Source organism: Colias croceus, chromosome 11 (assembly GCF_905220415.1).
Source record: "Colias croceus chromosome 11, ilColCroc2.1".
In the NCBI taxonomy this organism is placed as follows: Eukaryota; Metazoa; Arthropoda; class Insecta; order Lepidoptera; family Pieridae; genus Colias; species Colias croceus.
Window position 1 is genome coordinate 3624817 of NC_059547.1, and position 24177 is coordinate 3648993.

At 31.6% G+C, this 24177-nt stretch overlaps 1 protein-coding gene across 1 annotated transcript in view; it reads right to left on the bottom strand.

The window, feature by feature from the left end:
* The window catches only part of LOC123695901, a 78201-nt gene that overhangs the window by 12901 nt on the left and 41123 nt on the right, over positions 1-24177 (bottom strand). The window contains exons 2-3 of the mRNA XM_045641856.1: positions 20353-20382; positions 6425-6479 (exon numbers count right to left, since the gene is read on the bottom strand). The gene's annotated coding sequence lies outside the window, so the exon portion shown is untranslated. The remainder of the gene's footprint in view (positions 1-6424; positions 6480-20352; positions 20383-24177) is intronic.

Here is a 24177-nt window from a genome sequence, read left to right on the forward strand (position 1 = left end):
ACTACGGAAAAAATATTTTTTTCCATAGTCCGGTTGACCGGACTACGGAAGATCAAGTTTAAACTTTTTATCAGTTTGACCTTTTTGTTTAAGTGCTGATTTACACAGGGTCAGTAGATAAGTCAGTCGCGGCGCCGAAATTCGGCGCCGCGACTGACTTTAACTGTTTACATAGACTTCAAGCCTCTGTACTGACTTCAAATCTGTTTACACAGGGTTTTTTTCGGGTCAGCACTGATTTGCCTCGAATTTGTAGTCAGTTACTGACCCTGTGTAAATCAGCACTAATATATTGTAAATAATAAATAAATATTTTTTATTCTGACAGTTGTTTTCCTGAACAATGATAGTAATGCCCTTACTGTTTCATATGTTGGTTGCTATCTATCTATACGGCTTTAATATTATGTCTCAACGTTTATAATACATTTCAAGGAAAGGTGGGACAGTACTGCTATTTGATGGGCATCAGTATTACAAAAATTGTAGTTTCAAAGATGGCTCGTTACTGTGGAGATGTAGCTCTTATAAAAAACTGAAATGCAAAGGATTGGGGCTATGGGTATGGGGCTTTACAAAATCAGGAGTGGAGAGAGTATTATAACACTGTGTGCTAGATTACCACTTTTGCCATGTGAAACTATTTTAGATGCATGGCGACACATTAAATCAGAAGCTCTCTCGAACATGGCCAAGTTTTTTAAATATTTTGATAAAATGTGGATTAACAGTAAATATTACCAATTTATCTCTGTTTTTGGACAACGACACGGCACCAATGACAGCGTGGTGGGATGGAATTCCAAATTAAATCGAGCAATCAATAAAAACTATGTCAACATATTACGGCTTCTAAATTATTTAGAGAAAATGGATAAGCAAACACAAATCAGAATTACAAAATGCAATAAACAAAATGTTTATATTAAGCGCAAAAGGGAAGATATACTAAAAGACGATACAATAAGGCATATTCAATTGCAACTTTTAAACGAAGAAATTGATTTAGGCTATGCTTTGGAGAAGCTAGCAAATAAAAGATAATAATTAGTAGGTAATACTTATAAACGCAATTTCCGTACCATGTAACTTTCCATTGTTATTTTAAATCTCCTTTGACTGTATTCCTATAGTTATATAAAAAGGCAACTGGACCATGTAAAATATTATTTTTCAGAATGGTCACACTGGGTTTATCATGTTGTCGTTGCAAAACTACGGAAAATATTTTTTTCCCATAGTCCGGTTGACCGGACAACAGAACCGTACGACGGGCAAAGAGTGTAAAGTTGGAGGTAATATAGCCAATAGCTTTTTAAAAAGTGGTTATAAACTGTCAAAGTAATGACATAAAGACACTGAACATAAGGAAATGACTTAGAATAATAAGATAGATGGAGAAAATGTTATTGCACAATTTGCACACATCACTACTCACTAAGATTGAGAAGAGCTAGAGCCAAAAAGCCTTGTGACATTTATTTCGTAGATATAACTCATTATGTACACAGTAGCACAGAATAATAACTAGTTTCTATCGTTAATATGTCATTTATTTTTAAAAGCAGAGTTAAACGACACCGGGTCTAAAAAACGAAAAAAGGTTTTATTTTATGAGTCAAAATATGACGGCAAATCGTTTTATAGGAAAAATATATACCATTTGGAATAGTGGAAAGTAAAATATAATATAACTTTTGTTCTAAATAAAGCTTTTAATGCTAATATGTGTCGAAGACCTCATAAGTAATAACATAAAAACGTTTAATCAGTGGTACATACAATATTACAGCGTATTATTTTAACACTGGTAATTCTATTGCCAGCTCAGAGTCTACCATTTATCTGGAATGTGGCCAATGATAACATTGACTTTACTAGCCGTAAGCGATTTCTATTTTTAATATATTCAAGCATAATCATTTTTAGATAAGCAAATATTGATTAAAATGTTTATTCATTATTGTTTTATAATTAACGACTTGTCTTTGATTTGTTGCAAGCTAAAAAAATCTTCTAGTATTAAAATTATTGTAAGTTAATAGATGTGGTAGTATTTAAATGTCCTATTAGTAGTTTAATAATTTTATGCTTAAATAATAGATATATGGATACGAAAAGCGATAATTCCATAAAGTTTTTGATAATATCATACCTAAGTTAAATCTCCCGTGCCTGCATTCTTTCAGATTTTATCTTCCATTGTACTGCTCTTTTGTTTCTTTAATGTAAGCTCTAGACTTTTCTTTACGAAGTTAAATAAATTTATTGCAAAAATAAATGTGTTTATAAGAGAATATAAATGTAATCATTATTTTTGTTCCTTTTGATAGAGTAATTGAGTATATTCCGAGAAAAGTTTATAGAGCCGATTACTTATGCTGTATACCCGGCGCGGCCTAAGATGATCCCTATGACAGTTCGTCTTAGTGATTGCTCGTATGATGGATCGTGTCGATACTTTACTATTTTATAGGCAAAGGCGTGGTTTGCATTCAGCCACGTCGGTAAACATGTTTTTACAAATATTATAAAATGAATTTTTAACGTCTATTATGTAAACGAAACGGTAAGTAAAACGAAAGTTTTCCAAAACATAAAAATGCACCTTATCATTTGCTCGTAATTTTTAACCCGTTTAACACAGTGTATATTATTTTATCATGAAAATGGAATCCCCCATTAAATTTTTCTAAAACTTATATTATCATAGGTAAGTAAATTAACGCGAACGGAAATTAATTAATTAATTATGCTGCGATCTTCTGTTCCATTCAATAGTGAATGAACTATAGCTTAAGCATGGAAAAAATGTGAACTCGTTTCCATTATCGAAATTTGTTTATCGATACTTTCCGCACTAGTCGATAAATGCCAACGATGTAAGTTTTGAAGGACGTAAACGTAAAGTCAGATTGATATAATTTCTCGTAAATGTTAAGAATTGTTATAATGCCAACAGAATATCATTGTAATGGCATAAAGCTACGTAAAAATTAATAAATGCCATTTTTAGACGCCTCCAATACGTTTCTAATTTAATGGTGACGCCATTACAAGTTTGTCTCTTGAGAATAACTGTCAGTGTCATAGGGATCATCTTAGGCCGCGCCGGGTATAATTGATGAAGTTCTACTAAAGTAATAAAACTAAGGAAATAAAACCGACAACGTAACAAGGGATGTGTTTATTGTTAATAGACAATTCTCTTGGAAGTTTTATTGTACACGTTAACCACAGAATACATAATAGTAGCTAAACGCTACGTTAACTTACACTCATTATTATAATATTATTATGATATTCTTCAAATGTTAGGAGTGAAGAGTGATTAGTTAATAAATATAAATAATTATATAAAAATAATTATATAATTATCAACTATGCTTGTATATAATAATATGTAGAAGAATAATAAGCATTAACTTTGCAAAATTATAACTTTTATATTATGTGCTGACTGCTGATTCATGTAGTTTAGTATAATTTGTATCATCCCCCATATTTGACCTTATAAAGTAATATAATATTGCAGATAAAAACGATCGAATTTGTTTGATTCTATCTCTAGAACAGGTATCATTTTTTGCTACCCAATATATATGCTATATTATGCCATAATATTATGATAGTATTAAAACATTTATAGCTTTTCAAACTGATCATACTATGTAATGAGTAAGTAATAAGACGATTAAAAGTTTTAATGGATTAAGAGCGGTAAATGAATTAAATCTATTACCATTACTGAGTTACTGACGCTCAGGGCGCCAATTACTTCCCATCCTAGTTTTATATGTAATATACTAATAAGACACATTGTTTTTATTACTTGATGCCGGACAATCAAAATACTTTAAATCAACAATAAGGAGCTCAAACCTGAAATTGTTTTGTAATTGTATTATTTATGTGGGTAGGTAACCCTTATCTAAGGTCTAAGGATTTTCAGAATACATTAATTATTATTATTATTCCCAAATACATTAATATCACCCCCTACAAACTACTAGTAAGTAGTGGATAATATTACTGTAATATGTTACATGTCATTTTAATTGCAAAAAAATTCTTCTATACACAGCTTTATACATTTGTATTGCAACTTATGACACTATCTACGTTTTCTAACCATTTATGAGACACATATTACATTATACCTACATAATTATATCAAGAACAATATATTTCGGAGTAATAATAAACTAAGAATACTAGAATTGCAAATATCTTTACGTGTCATGACCATCGACCTACAATGCACAGGCCAACACTAGTAGCAACTTTGAGTGAAATCAGTTGTAATGTTTACTGTATACTTGTAGGTTATCTGTGGCTTACACCAACTACTCTAAATATTCTAATCTGTACATCGACTAGCTTTTAATCTTAAAACTACGTTAAATCTTCAATAAATTTGCAATGGACGCATTCCGTACTTTCATTTACATTTAATTATTTTATTTAAATTAGCAGTTAAAATCAAACGTCATGTATTCTAATTCGTTATCCAATCTATATTGATTTTACAAGTTTATGATCTTATTTCTATATTAATTGAGTATGAAAGTGAAATTGTACAATATAAGTAACCGTACGGAAAAAGAAACTTCTTCTTTCTAGAATATTACGAACTAGCTTACAACCCGCGGCTTCGCCCGCTATGTCTAAAGCCAAATCTTAATATATATAAATCTCGTGTCACAATGTTTGTCCTCAATGGACTCCTAAACCACTTAACCGATTATAATAAAATTCGCACACCATGTGCAGTTCGATCCAACTTGAGAGATAGGATAGTTTAAACATGTAGGTACCACGGGCGAAGCCGGGGCGGACCACTAGTAAATTATATACTAAAACCTTCCTCTTGAATCACTCTATCTCTTAAATAAACCGCATCAAAATAGGGACAGAGAAAGCGACTTTGTTTTAATACTATGTAGTGATAATAATTATTATTAACACATTTTGTATCGTGGTGGAAAATAATAACCTATAAATCGTTTAAACACGCATAATATACAACAAAGCTCGATATATTTCCTCATTTGAACGCATACAAGACTAATAGCTGTTATATTTAACAAATAATTGACTCCGTTTGCTATTGTTATTACAAGTAATTATTGAGCTTTCGCCATAATGAGCTTGGAAATATATTCCTTGAGGATATACTGTTATATGTTTTAATGACTTGTAGGAAGTTATTAGTAAATGGTACATTTTTTTGTAGTCGTATTTTATTAAAAGATTTTACAGTTTTCACACAAAGGAAACTTCCTTAATAATTGCGTGAATTGTAGGTTTCCAGGCGTAGATAAGATTCTTTTAAATAAAATATAACACAGACTTTAAGTATTTCAAATTAAATCCATACTAATATTATAAATTATGCGAAAGTAACTCTGTCTGTCTGTCTGTCTGTTACTCAATCACGCCTTAACTACAGAACCAATTTGTATGAAATTTGGTATAGAGATATTTTGATACCCGAGAAAGGACATAGGCTACTTTTTACCCCGGGAGATAGGATAGGTTTTATGCCGGAAATTCCACGGGAACGGGAACTATGCGGGTTTTTCTTTGACTGCGCGGGCGAAGCTGCGGGTGGAAAGCTAGTACGTACTTCATAAAATTACAATTATACGTATTTCACTTATTCGTGAAACTACGTTTTAAATTTATAGTACAATTAAACGGCTGTAACATATAAATTAAAATTTCTCTTAAAGCTCGCTCCGTAAGTATCTCAACGATGTGCCTCAGTTTATATAACAAGACTTTCATTATAATTACATATATTATGTCATTTTCGTCAAGTAAACCACAAATTGCGTTTTACCTAAATGAAAGTATACTTGCGTCTTGCGTGTAACCTACCACATAGTTGATTCAATAAATTAAAAACAAACAATATAACAAGAGGCCTACTTTCTTTAAAATCTCATTTGTATTATTGTATGGAAAATAACAATTATTTAACAACCGTATCAGTGAGAGATCTCCACGTGTATGAAAGCGTGACACGAACAATAAATTCGATGTTTATTTAATTCTTGAGATGAATTTGATAGTGATAGATCCCATAGTTAGGAAAGCCACGCTTTTCTTTCTTTATCATTATGAAGGAAAACGTTAGTTTATATATCAGTCCCATTGTTTTACTGAAAATCCATTGATTTTCCCGTAAAAATTATTTCGTTAAATGCGCAAAGAAGTCTTCTGAACTATTAATTATTTTTAAAATAAATATTATATAGAATAAAGGTAACCTACCGTTAAATCAATGATTTACTGTTACAACTAAACAATTACATATATCCATTAAAAAAGTCAAAGACTAATTGGAAGCTCGCATACTGCCGTTACAAGTACAAGTAAGTAATGTTTCTATGAACTAGCTCTAAAACCTAAGCCTTACCTTATTTGTTGGTGACGTAATTTGTCCCGGGAACGAACCGTTTTGTTTGATCGATCTGAAAAAAGGAGAATTTATATTATGACTCTTTGCTCGTGAGTGAAGGAATTAATAATGACGTTAGGGAAATCATGTTAGCGTCGTTTGTAATTGTTAGTGTTTTTGTTGTTTAGAGTCAGGATTTGCTATCTTTTGAATTACACATAAATACCTAATATCACTTACATTACAATATCACTTACATACTTTACATTTATATTCCTTGCTTAATTATGCGAAAATGTGTTGATTACTTTAAAGTTCACTAGGTAAATCATTATTTTTCAAACCCTTTTGGACAACGTACAATTCCTCATCACGATGAAGACTTCAGATAATGATTTAAAAATTTAAAAGGAAAACGGAAAATATTGAAGATATCACTCTTTTCTTAACGTTTTATAATTCATTATTTTCTTTATAATATGTAAGGTCAATGAACAATTGCCAATCTACTATTGCGGTTAACAGTTAACTACCATATATCTATCATCTTTTATTGATTGCTTATATTTGTTTAAAATGCTAAATAGACCAGATAAAAACTTTATGTAAAGAATAATTCATCTATCAATCTTATAGAACTTCCAAATAATAACAGTGAATCGTTTATGTCATGATAAATTGATCATTGTTTATTGTTAAATATTTATTTTTATTTGATTTTAACTTGGATGCTGGGTTATTTATTTAATTATCAATACATATAAGGATATAACAGAGATGATATACGAGATCGTGTAGGAGTTCAACCCAAAAAGAGAAGCTCGTATACAATAGAAATAATTACGTTAAATTGATTTGTAAAAATATACTACCTATTCTAATTTACTAGCTGAATCTAACATAGTGTGTATTATAAACATTTAAAATCAATGTGATCGATTTTAAGTAAGTATACCTACTGAATGTACTGATGGAATTAGTGTGCGTTTTATGATAACACAATATAAGATTTCATGTACAGGTTAATTTAATTTAAAAAAAATGTGTGCGTGTAGGTACACACGTAAAAAGTGAAACTTCTTTATGAACTTATTTTTCAAAAAATAATTTACTATATGCAACTTTACAGAAATACGTCGAATCACGCGTGGTAGGGATAAGAAAAAGATGGCGCGTAACGGAAAAATGTCACGCATAACGAAAAAATGTTACACTAAGTTTTTTCCAACCCCGAGAAAGAAGTTTCACTTCAAAAATATTATCGACTTTTAAGTAAACCATAAATGCATTATAGCTCACAGTGTATAATTTACCAATGTTAATCTAACAATCAAAATCATATCAACTCACCTGTATAAATAAAAAACTGACACGTAATTTTTCACTTCAAACAACACGGCAATTAAATCACATTACAATTACTGCAAGAACAAATTTGTCAAATCACGCGTGCCGCGTCGGGTATCTCTATACAATTAACGACAATCAATCGGTTAGTTCCTACAATTAGCACGAGCCAACTTTAATTTCAACCATTTTCAACTGTTACATAACTTTGACAGTAAATACCCGTCTCGTTTGGGTTCCACTACAACTATTACTGACGAATACAGCGAATAGATACTATTAATTTGTCAAATCTGTCTGCACTTTTACAAAGTGAGATGAAATTATCACGATCGGTCTCACGAAATTACGATTATAAAATGTTTTTTTATTCACTTTAATTCTGTTTGTCGCTACCACGCTCCGACTATCGTTACAATTGAAAAAAGGAAAAAGGAACCCAGCAGACGAATTTTTCTACCGTATACTGACCGTTTTCCTTATACTACCTACATAATAATATACCTACTGTCTTCGATTATTGAACTGCAACGTATTATGAGTTAATTTTATTTATTTATTACATTTATTTCAGGTGACAGACAATAAATTGTACAGACCCATAGAATACTAACATACATATAATAATTTATAACTAAAACTAGAATATATAACTTATATATAAGTATAGCGCTACTAATAAATTTTAATTGTTAAGTGAATTTGAAATATAATTTTAGACTCAAACTCAAACATTTAACTATTCAATTAGAAGCACTTTCGAATCGTCAATACATATTTTTAACAATCACCATTATTCCCAATCCATTATTTAGTTAAAGAACCAAATACATTCAAAATTAAATTGAATAATTGGATCCTATACTTTATTCTTTTTGTAGATTATTATTAATCTGAATATAATAGATACGGAACCTTAGCGTACATCGAATAAGTTTTCATTCAATAATAAATCGTTGCATTTGTTCCGCTTTTACTGTATTCCATGATTTAACGGTCATGCATTGAATTTAAAATTACAATATGTTATATCATAACTATCGAGAAATCATATTTTATGTAATAGTTTTGAATGATATTAAGATCAATTTTCCGCATGGAGCAAATCGATTTGAATGTTTTGTTTTTAATTTATCGATATTTTTTTATGAATTCGTTCGTATTATTTTCTTATTTTAAACTATAAAGCTATCTGGGGAGTGTAGCTATGCGAAATGAGGATTAATGTATCATAATAATTTCTTGTACAAATTTCATGTACAGCCAAACTAATATATTTTGGGAGGGACAATACCTAGATGAATCATAATATGCACATTACAGCTATATCAATGAGGATTAACATTCAATAAAATACGAAGTCCATTTATACAACTCAGAATCCAAGTAAATTTATAAGATTGCATCTGAAGTAGGTACCAAATTACCATAATATATTCCTGCGTTAACAACCTTTAATGAAATATTTACCATAATTCCCGTTCATTTGTTTAATAATGTGTGGAGAAGATTGACACGTAGATATTTTAATGCTACCATCAAGTTCTACCGTGATTATCATTTCCTTTAATAAATAAACTCCTAGATTACACTAAGGTTAACCTTTCACTTAAGAGCTAAAATATAGTTTTTAATTTCCATAGTTTTCACATTATTTCATGTTTTTACAACGTATAAATTATTTTAAAGGATAAAATAAATTTTGTTTTTATAATTTAGTACCTACGACGCAAAATTTTCTATTAAAATATCTAATTATTTTTTTAAATCAATTTTCAACCAAGATAACAATCCAATGAAGGAACATTAATTTTTTAAACGTAAGTACAAAAAACATTGTTCCTCTCATCGAAACAATAAACAAACAATAATATTGTAACCACATAGGTACTTAAACTTACTAATCGCTAACATTTTTATAACCCGTAATAAGGAATAACCAACTGCTAAACACAAAGCTTTTATTTACAAAAACATTTAAATAAGGAAGTATGAAAAAAAATTATACAAACTACACAAATCATTAAGTATAATTTAGGGCAATAAAATCAATGGTTATTAAACGATTGCGTTTTAAATTAACGGTGTAACATTTTTTTCAAGATGGCGGATATTTTAACAATGCCGCATTATTTTCATGACAAATGGGCCGATTAAGGACTTTCGAATTTCTTACCATACTATAATAAAGATCAAGAATCGAAATCATTTTCTCCGAACACGCATTTTATCATTTAAACGATCGTATCAAAATGTAATCTGCAAATATATGGAATATTGCCGCTGGCCTCTTTGGATTACAGTTAGAAGAAATGCAATGACATATAATAAATGTTTGTGTATATTTTATTTATATGTAAAGTATATACCGCAGAATAAACTGCACAAGACTTATAGAAATACGTCTGAATCGTAAATAAGATTTATTTCATACTAGTGGTCCGCCCCGGCTTCGCCCGTGGTGCATATTTCGCAATAAAAGGTAGCCTATGTCCTTTCTCGGGTATCAAAATATCTCCATACCAAATTTCATGCAAATTGGTTCAGTAGCTTAGGCGTGATTGAGTAACAGGCAGACAGACAGAGTTACTTTCGCATTTATAATAATATTAGTATGGATATATACACATACATATAGATATAATTTGATGAGAAGGTGCAAAGTATTCAGTACAGAGAGTAGGACTCACAATTCAAAAATTACATACCACGTAAAAGTGAGGAATATATGGAAACTTTCATCACCAACCTACCATTAAAACCCCAACATTTTACGCTGACCCTCACCATAATTATGGTTCAATGATTTATTAAACATTCAATATCAAATTGATTAAATACTCGTAATTTCAATTATATAATAAGCCGAGGAAATCTTCAGCGACATTCAATAAAGCAGCGACGATACAATCTTGTACAAGTTAATGATTTCTCCTAATGTCAAGTTCGTGAAGGGACGGAATCATTAAAGAATTCATTAAGGTAGCCTCAGTTCCTTGTGATCTTGTGATTAACCAGAAGCAGCACGAACGCCACTGACGACTCCGATTTGACAAGATGTGTTAATTTACCTTCAATATCTTTTATTCCATACAAACTTTTACAAAAGTGCTTCTGAATTTATATTTCATTGGATTAAAAGTCAATTCGACTAGTTTTTCATTTATCTACATATTAGAATGTTTTAGCTGTTCGTCTCTATATAAATCGCCTCTATAAATTCTACAAAAAATATGAAAATAAACTAAGCTCTACATAAAGGTTTTAAGTAGTGACTTGTTATTTAGATTTCTATGGTTTTAAGCATACACTAACAAAATTTCCATTTCTATTTTGCGCATGCATATTTTTTTCCTAGACACTTCATAAACATTAAAATATTGAGTATTAATTATATGACCAAATTGAAATAACCTAATTCCATTGTGAGTCATGTATTCTGTTGTACCATCCATCAAAGCTTGCGTGTTTGGAAACTGTTATGTTATCTAAAATCTGTCTGAAAACCTACGAAAGCTCGTTCAATTTATACAATACTAGCGGTCCGCCCCGGCTTCGCCCGTGGTACATATTTCGCAATAAAAGGTAGCCTATGTCCTTTCTCAGGTATCAAAATATCTCCATACCAAATTTCATGAAAATTGGTTCAGTAGTTTAGGCGTGATTGAGTAACAGACAGACAGACAGAGTTACTTTCGCATTTATAATATTAGTATGGATTAACTATTACAGAAAGCCTCGCATCGCATCTAACGATCCTTTGTTATTTATAAGTAAATTAAGTAGGTTAATAAAATAATACATTTTATATATTTATATATATTCTTCTCTTCTTGTCTTAGATAAATATACAGATCATTTTAAAATTGCATTTAAAGTAAACATGTTCATTTAAATTTGCAATTAAAACGTAGTTATCAATCATGTTTCACACCAGTAAATTCTTCACTTGAAGACTTTTCATCTAAGTCGATATCTAATAGTATTTGCCTTTCGAAGCGTGTACATTTACTTAAGATTTACGTCTCATACTCTCATAGCATTGTTGGTTTCTTGTACTATTCATCAAATAATGATAGCTATCTATCAAATATCATAAACACTAAACGCTGGCAAGTGGCAGGTTATTAGGATGTGTTATGTGAAACATTCGACGTTCATTCAGTTAAGTGAACTGCATAATATTAAAGACCAGCTTACCAGCTTCGTCCAATATCATGTTAGAATAACTTTTTTTTTAATCTTTCGTCTTTGTATAAAGTCGCCATGATTGTGTAATTCGTCATTTCTCTTCAATACAACTATAAAATTATTTCTTCGTAACATTTTATTATTCTCGCAATATCACTTTCGTTTTCGTCTAAATATTATTATCAATGCGATTCTCATTACGATAATAACACATCTTGTACAATAGAAACAATTCAATATTATAAACTAAACTTCAATACAAATGCATCTATTCTAATTTCACTAGAAAATAGCTCTCTCTTGATTCAATTTTCATATAATCATTTGGTAATAAACAATGTACAATGCAATAGATAATTCTTTTGTTAGCACCTTTCTCTTTAATGCAAGTGCTGCAAATGTTATACATTATTTTATTATGAGGAACTTTTTCATGAATTATGTGCATTGCGGAGTATGCACTAAATTCATATGCACTCAATTTAGAACGTGATAGTTTTTAACCCATTAAAGTAATTTCTTTATTTACGGTCTGATAAAAATATTATATTTTAGCAGAAAATATAATAAAAGTGCCTTCTAAGTACGAGAAAATGCCCTTAGATAGTTAACACGTCCTTTTTAATCGTATGTGCGATGGAATAATAATGTAAAAATTGTGATTTTTTGATTTGGTGACTTTAAGAAATACTAATTATTAAATAATTAGTAGTTACCGATATGCTTTCAAATACTTACTTACATAGAGTTTTATAAGAGTGACGATATTTTCATGAGTTAAGAATACAATCTTATATGCAAGCTGTTAGCGTGGACATAGATCTTAGAACTTTAAAAAGGTACATTTTCACTGCAGTTCCTTAATCCCGTTACGCTCGGGAAGTTTGTATAGCGTGTGGGTTGCCTTATCAATTAACCGTGCTTGTCGTCTGGCATGGAGAATTAGCCTGACAACTGGCAACATTATACTAACGCTAGCCGAGTACACGTAACTTTACAATGTTGTGAAAAATAAAAAAAAAGTTGTATAAAGACAGTTGGAGCCAGTTTTTATACGCGTTTAAAAGCACAGCTTTTAATAAATGCTCGGATACTAAGCCCTGCAATCGTCTTTTATTGGAAGATAGTTATCACGGCGGTCGAGTATTTATGACTCACTTTTAATGGATCAAATTCACGGCTTATCTATTTCGTTTTTCGTTTTCTTTAAAAAAAATATGGTACTTATAGCTACTGATTAAGTTGCACACGGTTACATTGTTAGGCGTTTTACAAAATAGAGCAAATGCATAATGGAATATTGTTCTTTCACTGAGCTCACAAAGCTGGTCTGGTACCGGTTGTCGAAGGTGGAGGTGGAGAAAAGCTCTCTTTAACTTTATATCAATTTTTATCTTGACATGATAAGTCAAGAAAAAATTGGTATAACAGTCTGACATACCCTGCAGGGCAATGTTAAAAGATGCTGTGCTGAAAATTAGTTTTTTTTTTCATTCAGAACATGAACACACAGAACATTTCAGAACATGCTAAATGTAAGCGGGCAAAAAAATAATTTCTAAGTAAATATAACAAACCAGATGTTTCAATTATTATCGTATCGTGTCGCCCCGCCTCTGTGAGTTGTGACGTGTCGCTATAAATATTGTAGGTCAGTAACCGGCCTTTGGACGACCTTCGAGCTTAGGGCTGCTTCATGCTTGTCATAAGTTTACGTAATTAAGGCGGCTTGCAAACATCTTGAGAGGAGTAAAAATAATTTTAATTTGATTTTAAAAATAAAACTGTAATGTTTTCACTTATTGGGTGATCATATTAATCGGTTTATATTCAATCAAGTCACATATCCCAGCATCGTTCAATATTAAAAAGTAGTCTGTCATTTCTGTACAGTGTAGTTGGAACTGAAATTATACTTTTTAAACATCATGGTTAGTGAAAACATTTCCATGATCGGATATCCTACTTTTGGTAGTTTCAATCACAGTTCATTGAGGAAAACTATGATGTTTACTAGTTTAAGTGTAAATCGATTCTTATACAGTTATCAGTTTAATTGATACACCAAATTACTAGAATACCTACCACTTTTTGGAACGACGAAGTTGAGACACAGTATTTGTTGAATTTTAAATTTCGCTTGAACAAGAACGCCGACGCGACGCTGTTTTCCAAGTTCAATTAACCTTTCAGCGGTCGCACCCTTGCGCCGAACACAAGCAGTCGCGCGCGGTCTGTGATTCCGCAAATTTAAGTGTCTCGTTTGGGAAAACAAATGAATATTTCCACTTATTGTATAGCACATGATTAAAAAGAGGTCTTAAACATGTGAAATAAAATAAAAACAACTTAATTACTCATTACTTCTTTTATTTGTACTTAATAGAACAAAGGTCTATAAAAACTCAAAATTTTTGACTCTGGGTGGAAATCACCGTTATAAATCAACATTAAACAAAACAAAATGGAATTTTCTTTTTTACAATTAACAACTTATAAACTTGACTATAATTATCTTAGAAATAAATCACATTCATCATCAATTGGCACTGTGTAATAGGAACTCTAAAATGACATCTATTTTTGAGATCATTTTACGTAAAGTTCTAGAATAATCTAAATTATAACATCACACAACATCACATGAACACACTCATCCTGTGCTGGTGAAATTTCTATTGGGTCGTCTTCTTGGGCCGAAACGTTATCGAAGACCTCATCTTCTGATTCCACCTCTTCTAACATACGAGATATTCGACGTTCTAAATCTTCGTAATTCATTGTCTACAACAAAAATACATTGTTAAAACTATACTTTTATTTTATTATAGTCTAAAGCATAAAAAGTTATAATAAGATACAAAAAACATAAAATATTTACCTCGGCTTCGGTTTAATTGCACTGGATTGTTCTGGAACACAATCGGTCGCGCGCGGAATCTGAGACCGCAAACACAAATAAGAAAGCACGTGTACATGCGACGAATGTCACAAGGCTACTGAGAGGTGCTACCTCACCCCCTCGAAGGTATCATGGAAGCGCAAGCGTCTATTGTTTACAGTTTCAGTATATTGACTAAAACAAGTTCATTGCGGACTCAGAGACCGCGCGCGACCGCTGGAGGGTTAAAAGCAACACCAACCCCTGTATGACTCGTACCAATAAAATCTAAAAGACATTGGTCAATTGCAATAATATCTCTACGTAATTATTAATCTAAATAACACAGGACAAGCTAACTGTCAACACATCATTGTAAATTGCTAAGAATAGACGTTCTCGGCTTCTGCCTACACTAACGAGTATACGATATTATTTTTATCCCTAGCAAGAATAAACGCAACCTGTTGAAATGGAACAACCGCTATAAAAAGAAGTAAAGCGACTAAAGTTTGCGTTTATCGTAACATTAATTGTTCAAGACGTGGCAATCGATTATCTTAATCTTAGGTAGGAGAAATAAGAGTTAAATGTATATTTTACAGATAAATAAAACAAATGAACCTGTACTGTAACAATTAGCAGGCCTGTATAATTTGTATGCAATATAGATAAAAACGCTACAAGAATTTTTTTAGGTAGGACAAAATGTTTACCACTTAATGAAACGCAAAGGTTATGGGAATACTCTCAGTGTACGAGAACTAAAATAACGAATTGGTTAAAAAACAGTTAAAGATAGTTTATATCATACTAATTACTTAATTACTCTAAAATACATGGTACATGAACTAATAGCATAGTTTTTATAACAATTAACCTACTAATATTTGTATAAATAATATACAAAGTAAACTCTAATAATTAATTCACGCCACGCGCAAATTAATAACGTTTGCATCGCTTTCATTACAACACAAAGCTTTGCAAATTAAGTGCTCGAAAGTGGTGCAATTCGTTCAATTGTAAACAAATTAGATGGTATTTACTTTGAAATTAGCGCTTATCGCTTTCGTCAATCAATACTCGATATAAAAGTGAAAACGATACGTAAAAAAGTGTAAAAACGACCAAAAAGTGAGACGCGTCTCGCGAAGAGCGGCGCGGGCGGTACCCCGGGGCGTACGAATAGCGTAACAATTAAGTTAACTTTTTTTAAACACTTTTTCATTGACTGGCGATGTATCCAGCACTTTTTATAATTGAAGAAAGTGACGATCATTATGTAGGAACTTTTGTAATACCTCTTTTTACTGGAATATTTAATAGCGGCGAGAATGTAGGAGGTTACCGATTGCATGTTCTACAAATAATTGCGTATAGTAATTAGGATATTGTCGCTTACGGCGTTCGACTTTTCTTTTTACAATTTATTTCATTTTCTGTGTGAGAAATAAATAAGTGCTTGGTCCACATTTGTTTTATATTGTTGCGGTTTTTTGTAGACTAACGCAATAGATTTATTTTTAACAATAAAAAAATATTTTTTAGTGAGTTATGAGTAATTGTATTTATGTTACATGATAGCTGATGTTCCTCTATGTTTACACGAGCCAAATGAAAATAAGAAACTGCAGTGCATTCAAAATACCACACTATATACTATCTAACGAGAAAGTGAAAATGCACATTTTGATATTATAAATCGTACATATAAGCAACATAACAATACAATGTAACAGATTGAGGGGGCGTGCGACACCTTGCCGCGCATTGTTCAGTCGAAAGATGATTTACACACCGCCTGCTAGCGACATCTCTATGCATTCAATGAATCGTAAATATTATTTGAAAACGGATAGACATTGCTAGAATATCTTATTGAATGTTAAATACACATGCGATAGATATCCCATGTAACTTTATAGTTAATTATTTAATGAATAGGTTTATTACCATGGCGTATTGTTATGAATAATAATTAATTTAGTTAAATTTTATACGGGTGTTTACAAAGTATACTATAACATGTAAAATTACCTGTGTATTTTATGGATACTAAAATCTATAATGTAATGAGTTTATTCAATATTAATTATAGCATTAAATTGTATCTATTAGTACGTAAACAAACATTAGCCTGCGGCTTCGCTCGCGGATAAAACTACAAAGTATGATAATAAAAATGCTGATATACTTATTAAGTTTTATTGAATATTTTTTTAGTAACAATATAGTGAGCTAATTACAAATATTCGTCAAACATTCGACTTTCCCCGATGTCCCCAATTGATCGAAGCATAGCATCCAGATATAGTTTTAAAGCAATATCTAACTGTAATATTTGTCAAGCAATTACAAGAAAATTAATCAAAGTTACCAGTCCCCTTTATAAAGACGTTATATTTCATCTTATCAAGGATTTATCTCAAAAGGTTCCATATTAAGAGAAGCCGCAGCTTGTAATAGACACTAGGAATGACTTACTCGAATTGAAAACTTGCTGTTTACAGCAATAAACTAATATAGTAATATCTTATTATGGTAATAGGCCGCTGTCAGATAAATTTTATCTTCAGGCTATGAGATCAAAGAATACATGCTGGCAAAATATTGTGCGAATGCTGCTTCTATTAACGCTATTTACAGCATTAAATTACATTTCATTTGAAGTTAAAATTGATATAAAATCTCTTTAAAATCAACTAGTTTTTGAACTGAAACTGTTAATACAAAAAAAAACTCGTATTTCTTTAATATCGAAATAATAATCGTATTTCTTTAATAGCGAAAGTAAACTTCACTCAAAATCGTCAAATTAAATCCGTATTGCATTGCATTTCTAGTAAGCCTATACTCTGTATTGTACTTTATTGGAAAAAAGTAAGTTCGTATAGAAGCTAGTTCATAGAACACGTTTACGACAGCTGAACGAAGTCACGTACGCAGCGAATTCGTCTGCACATAGAAACATGCAAATAAGTAGAATTAAAATTATATTCAATATTGAAGCTGACCAATATGTGGTTTTTCAAGTATATTTTATATATTTTACGCACTGAATAGGTAATGTACATTAAAATATAATGAATGAAATATCCATTGCAATTGGAAAATTCAATGCAAATGTTTCACTGACTTCACAGCATATTTGGGCATGAGAACGAAATTATTAAAATCATTACATAAGTAATAAATATGAAAGTAAAAGCAAAACCAATACGAGTGTATTCCGGTTACATTAACATCTATTCAGAAACACCACCAAATCGATTAATCATACAGTTTTACCGGAAAGCAATTACCCTGCCCTTATATAGTCATGATTTGAATCTCTCCTGTTTCCTGGCATTCAAACGAGCTTCGCAAATCTATCAAAGTTTTGTAGATAATAATAGACTTCAGAAATAATTGTTTTTTATTCCATTAGTGTCTTTGTGATGTGAAAATGACTTGCGAATGCAGGTTTATAACACGCTTATTTTATCTATATTAAATTTCAATTAATTTAAACACAGAGTCATTTGAGATCTTTTTATATATTACAGAGCCTTATAACTGTTCATTGATAAATTGATAGAAATGGTTTATGATATTTGTATGCTTATTATTTTCATCAACTCACATCGTAAGCTATAAAATCAATGTTAGGAAATATAGAGCAAAATATTGTAATTATTTTCCACTTGCATTCTATGCAACAACTACGGTAATTTATTTCGTAAGTCAAAGTAATAACACAGTTGAAGACTACACAAAATTATCATCTAAATAAAACGTGCAGACACGAAATATGATATATTACATAGTAGGTAATACGTTATTAAACAGCGGTCTTAATACTATTTTAACGCCTGTTATCAATTTACAATTCAAATTAGAAAACACGCAACCGTCTTAATGTTCTTTTCTATGTATAAAAACTTTTCCAACTCATTTATCAAAATTATTATGAGCGGTTTGCTTGCTCTTATTGGATTTAATTTTATAAGTGTAGGAACTTCATAGCGGTACTTTTTTAATGCATGTTAAAATGGACTACTGCATTATGATTTAAGAATATTATCGTGTCTGGTGTTAGTAAAAAATAACTGATTCTTCACTTATAATTCAGAGAAAGATAAAAAATTGCGATAACTTTTTCTCTTTATTGATTGATCGATATACGAGTGGAAGAAATGCTGAATATAATTATAGTTTGAACAGAATCGCCTACCTTATACCTACTAATAGAAATAAACAAAAGAATAAAAATTATCGTTCCTTTGTTCATGGTACATCAACGATTTTAGTTATAAGTTTTAATACATAAATACTAGACACATAAATTTTTATTAAAACTATGGTGGGTGGTCTTAATGCGATTTAATTGCAGTGTTCAATAGTGCAATAAAGAAAGAATTAATTACTTTTCAATTTCCGATGACGTATTAATAGACAGTGTTACCTGCAATACATTCAGCTTTAATTTGCAAATTAAACTGCAATACATTACTTCGTTAAACGGCTTATTGCAGTAGTAGTAAATCATATTATGATCGATATAAATTTGCTTCAATTAAGAATTCTTCACTGCACTACATTTACTACAGATACTTAAATTTTCAACGGACATAAAGTATTATGGGCAAATTGCATAATCTGTGGGAAAGAATAAATTATTGACGTTCAATATTATTGACGTTCATACAAATTTTAATGCAATTAGGTGCTTTCTATGTTTTATTTTCACGCATAGCTACATTTAACATTTCAATCAACAAGAATTTAGTAAAGTACATAAGCCATATATAAATTAATATTGCCTCTATACTGCGCTAACGCTCATTATACCAAAGGATTATGTAGAATTGATATTAATATGTGTATATGTATAAATAGTTAAATAAAATACCTATGTCAACCGTATTGATTACATTAAATAAGTTAAAATAAATTAAAAAAGCATAGCTCCCAGTTGAAAACAAAGGTTAAGTGTTAAATTGTCTCGTTATGACTTTAAGCTTGGCACTAACATTGAAAGCTGCACAAATAGGTAAAGCGCATCACGAATTGACGATCATTTGCAACGTAGGGTTGTGCTTGTGTTTATTTACGATTAAAATCTATCTGTTGATATAAATAATTTTTTTATATTAATAATTTAATTCAAACTTTTATGTTATTTTACAAGTGAAAACTAACATAGCTAGAGCAAGAGCATTCTTTCGTGATCTTTTAGTGAAAACGAAAACTCGTATTCAGTGTTGTTCATTTAATACTCTTCTAATGAACATTGAATAGAATCTTTTCGAAAGCAATTTGACATAGTGGGGTTAGAATGAGCATTCGCTCGTTTTGATCTAAACGCACCGTAATATAACGGATTAACTAAACAATATATTTTAATAAAATTCTTGTTTACTTTAATCGTGAATTATTCTAATTCTTTATATTAGTATCAAGAGCTGACCCTACGATCACATAAATCGTTGATACATCATAACAGGCAATTGAACAATCGTATGTAGGTAAAGTAGGTACTCACGGTTCACGCCAGAGGACGCTATCTCGTGATCTGAAAGACATAAACACAGTTTAACAATTGCATATTAGACACAAGTAATCTACGATAGCAGCAATTTATTCCTTTTACGTTCTTGCTGTATAAAATACGATGTACTTTACCAAAGTGGATTATGCTGAATTTAGCAACAGTTAACAATATTATCTTACCGCGGACTAGCTCTATTATTTAAATAAATACCTAAAAATACGTACGTTTGTTACTGGATATGATGACTAGGTACAACATAATATTATTCAACAATCATCCGTATACGAACACATTCATTAAGTAACATTTTATTTCATGCTGTACGCGCCGCCGCTAGTATGTAGCTTTAGAAATTAGTAACCATATTACTTGTTCAGTGATCTGTGTTAGTAACGAAATAAACGTTATCAAGATTAGACGTGCGTTTTACTTAATCAAGTTTTACCAAGCAAAAGTGAACCTTATTGCCTCAACATATGGTCCATCGCCGGATAGTATCAATGAGCGTTAATGCTAATTACATCGACGAACCGGTTTCTACGGAAGGATTCTATTGAGTGACAAGTTACAGATTATTGTTATTTACTTTACACGTTTATTCGTTACTCGTACAATATTGATAAAAGACTAAACATGAGTGGTGTCGAGCAGTTACTGGCCTTATTGGAGGATACGGCTTTATTGTTACAAAAGGCGCAAACTAATTTAAAAAAGTGTCCAAAACAACGACTGACGAAGGGGTACGTGGAAGCCCGCTTACAAAGTATTGAGGAGTATTGGAACACTTTTAAAGAGGCTCACAATAGTTTGGTGAGAACAGTGCCTAAAGAAAAGAAATCTGAAATATCGTATTTTGTGAACGAAGATTTTTTTGTATTTGAAGATCTTTATTTATGCATCAAGGCCGATCTAAAAGATCTTTTAATAAACGCTAATAAGAGTCCTGCCTATGGAACAAGTTTGGAAGTAGCAAATAACGCAAACGAGCAGTTAAAGCTGCCTAAAATCTTGCTACCGACGTTTTCGGGGTCATATGAAGATTGGCCCTCGTACAGAGACATGTTTCAGTCATTGGTGCATAATAACTCCGCGCTTGGGGATGTACAAAAATTATATTACTTAAAGAGTAGCTTAACTGGTGAAGCTGAAAATATATTAAAACATGTTCAGATAACACAAGCGAATTATGAGCAATCCTGGAATTTATTAAATAAACGATTTGGAAATAAAAAAATGATGGTTAATTCAATATTAAAAAGATTATTTAATCAAAAGAAAATGAGCTCACAAAATTATAAATTAATAAAGAACTTACTGGACACTACCACAGAGTGCCTTAATAGTTTAAAAAACATAAACATAATCACAGACTCTTGGGATCCTTTAATTATATTTCTGGTTGTACAGAAATTGGACCCAGAGTCACATAAGGATTGGGAAGAGTATGTCCAGAATGATACCGACAAATTACCAAGTTGGGAACAATTACAACAGTTTTTGCAATTAAAATTTCGTACTTTGGAGTTATTATCGCCATCGACATCTAAAGAAAGGTCATTCCATATAGCGACGCCCGCAGTGCAATTTAAACCCTGTCCAAAATGTCAACTAGAACATGCTTTATGCCACTGTAAAGAATTTATATCACTTACACCACAACAAAAGAATGAGTTTGTTCGTTCCAATAATATTTGCTTTAATTGTTTATGCAGTGGGCATGTGGTGAGCAAATGTCGTTTGCGGGTTTCTTGTAAGGTATGTCAACGGCGTCATCATTCTTTGTTGCATCAGTCAATGGCCGTGGTCAAACCCAGCAACATAGAATCGCACTTTAATCAGGTGGAGGATGAGATAGACGAAGAACAGCAGGAGCAACACTTGGAGGAACAGGTTAACACTATCTCTTCTTTCGTAGCAACCAAACAAGGTTCTGCTCTGCTAGCTACCGCTCTTGTCCCTGTTACAGATGGCGCCGGCAGAATAACTGTACTCCGCACGCTAATAGACCAAGGCTCACAAGCGAACTTTATAAGCGAACGAGCTGCTCAACTGCTTAAAGTTAAACGTAAACCATTGGCTATAGATGTAAGTATTACGGGAATAGGATCTACACAAACTAAGGTAAAACACACGGTGGGATTAGAGCTTTTATCAAGATATGACGACAAGTTCCAACTGTTCATTGATGCATATGTCATTTCTACTACTCGTTTAACAAATGTGTTACCATCCAAACATTTGATAGACAGTGAAAATTCATGGTCACATCTTCAAGGTCTTGTATTAGCCGATCCCACATACAATATACCTGGACGGATTGATATGCTGCTGGGCGTAACCACATATGCACAAATAATCAAAGAACCTTTGATCAAGGGTCCTCCTGGTTCACCATGCGCACAAGAAACAAGCTTGGGATGGATATTATTCGGTTCCGTGTTAGACAATACGGAAATGAAATCTAATAATGAAATGCTAGTTATGCACCATCGTATAGATGTGGATGAAATGTTGCAAAGGTTGTGGGAGCTGGATCCTGAAACAAACAAAAAATTAAGCATAGAAGAAGAAACATGTGAACGAACATATAAAGATACATATACAAGGACAGCGGAAGGAAGATATGTTGTAAAATTACCTGTAAAACACGAACCCCCACGAGCAACACAAGGTGATACCCGTGATATTTCAATTTTCAGATTTAAGCAATTAGAATCCAAATTTGTCAAATCCCCGGATTTAAAGAGAGAGTATATAAATGTGATTAATGAATATTTAAAGTTAAACCACATGGAGGAAGTTCCCGAAAGCGAAATTAATAACCCATCTATTTACTTACCGCATCATGCAGTTATTAGAGAAGCAAGTGATACAACAAAAGTGAGAGTAGTTTTCAACGCGTCTGCAACAGGTAAAAATAATATATCGCTCAATGACGACTTACTTGTTGGTCCACTGCTACAAGAAGATATGAGATCCTTGATTATGAGATGGCGACTTCGGAAAATTGCCTTTGTCGCAGACATAGAAAAAATGTATAGGCAAATATTAATAAAAACAGAGGACGCTGACTATCAAAGAATTGTATGGAGGAATAGCATTGATGAGCCTATAAAGGATTATCGTTTATTGACAGTTACTTTCGGCACAGCATCGGCACCTTATCTTGCTGTAAAAACTCTTCACCAAATTGCTAACGATGAAGGAGAAGGCTATCCTGCGGCTGTTAATGTAATAAAAAATGATTTTTTTATGGACGATTTACTATCCGGTCAGGATTCGGTAGAAGATGCTACAAAAATAGCGAAACAAATTTCAAATATACTTAGTAGAGGAGGAATGAAATTACAGAAATGGTCATCAAATAATAAGGGTTTTTTGAAAAACTTTTCTTCCGATGAACTAAGCTCTCGCCTGAGTATAGATTTTAAGTTTGAAGGAACAGTAAAGACGTTAGGGCTATCATGGAATGTGGTCGATGATACTTTACATTATTATGCTGACTTACCTGCGTCACCGGCAAACATAACCAAAAGAACCATACTCTCGGAGATTCAACGCTTGTTTGATCCTCTCGGTTGGTTAACTCCTGTACTCCTGCCTGCAAAAATAATAATTCAAAAATTGTGGTTGATGAGAATTTCTTGGGATGAAGAAGTAGTACCTGAAATAAAAGAAGATTGGTTAAAGATTAAAGAAAGTTTAAGAAATATAAAAGATATAAAAATAAATAGATGGTTATACAGTCATACTAAAAATATGTCTGATGTTACAGTGCATGGCTTTTGTGATGCATCTTCAAAGGCATATGGCGCA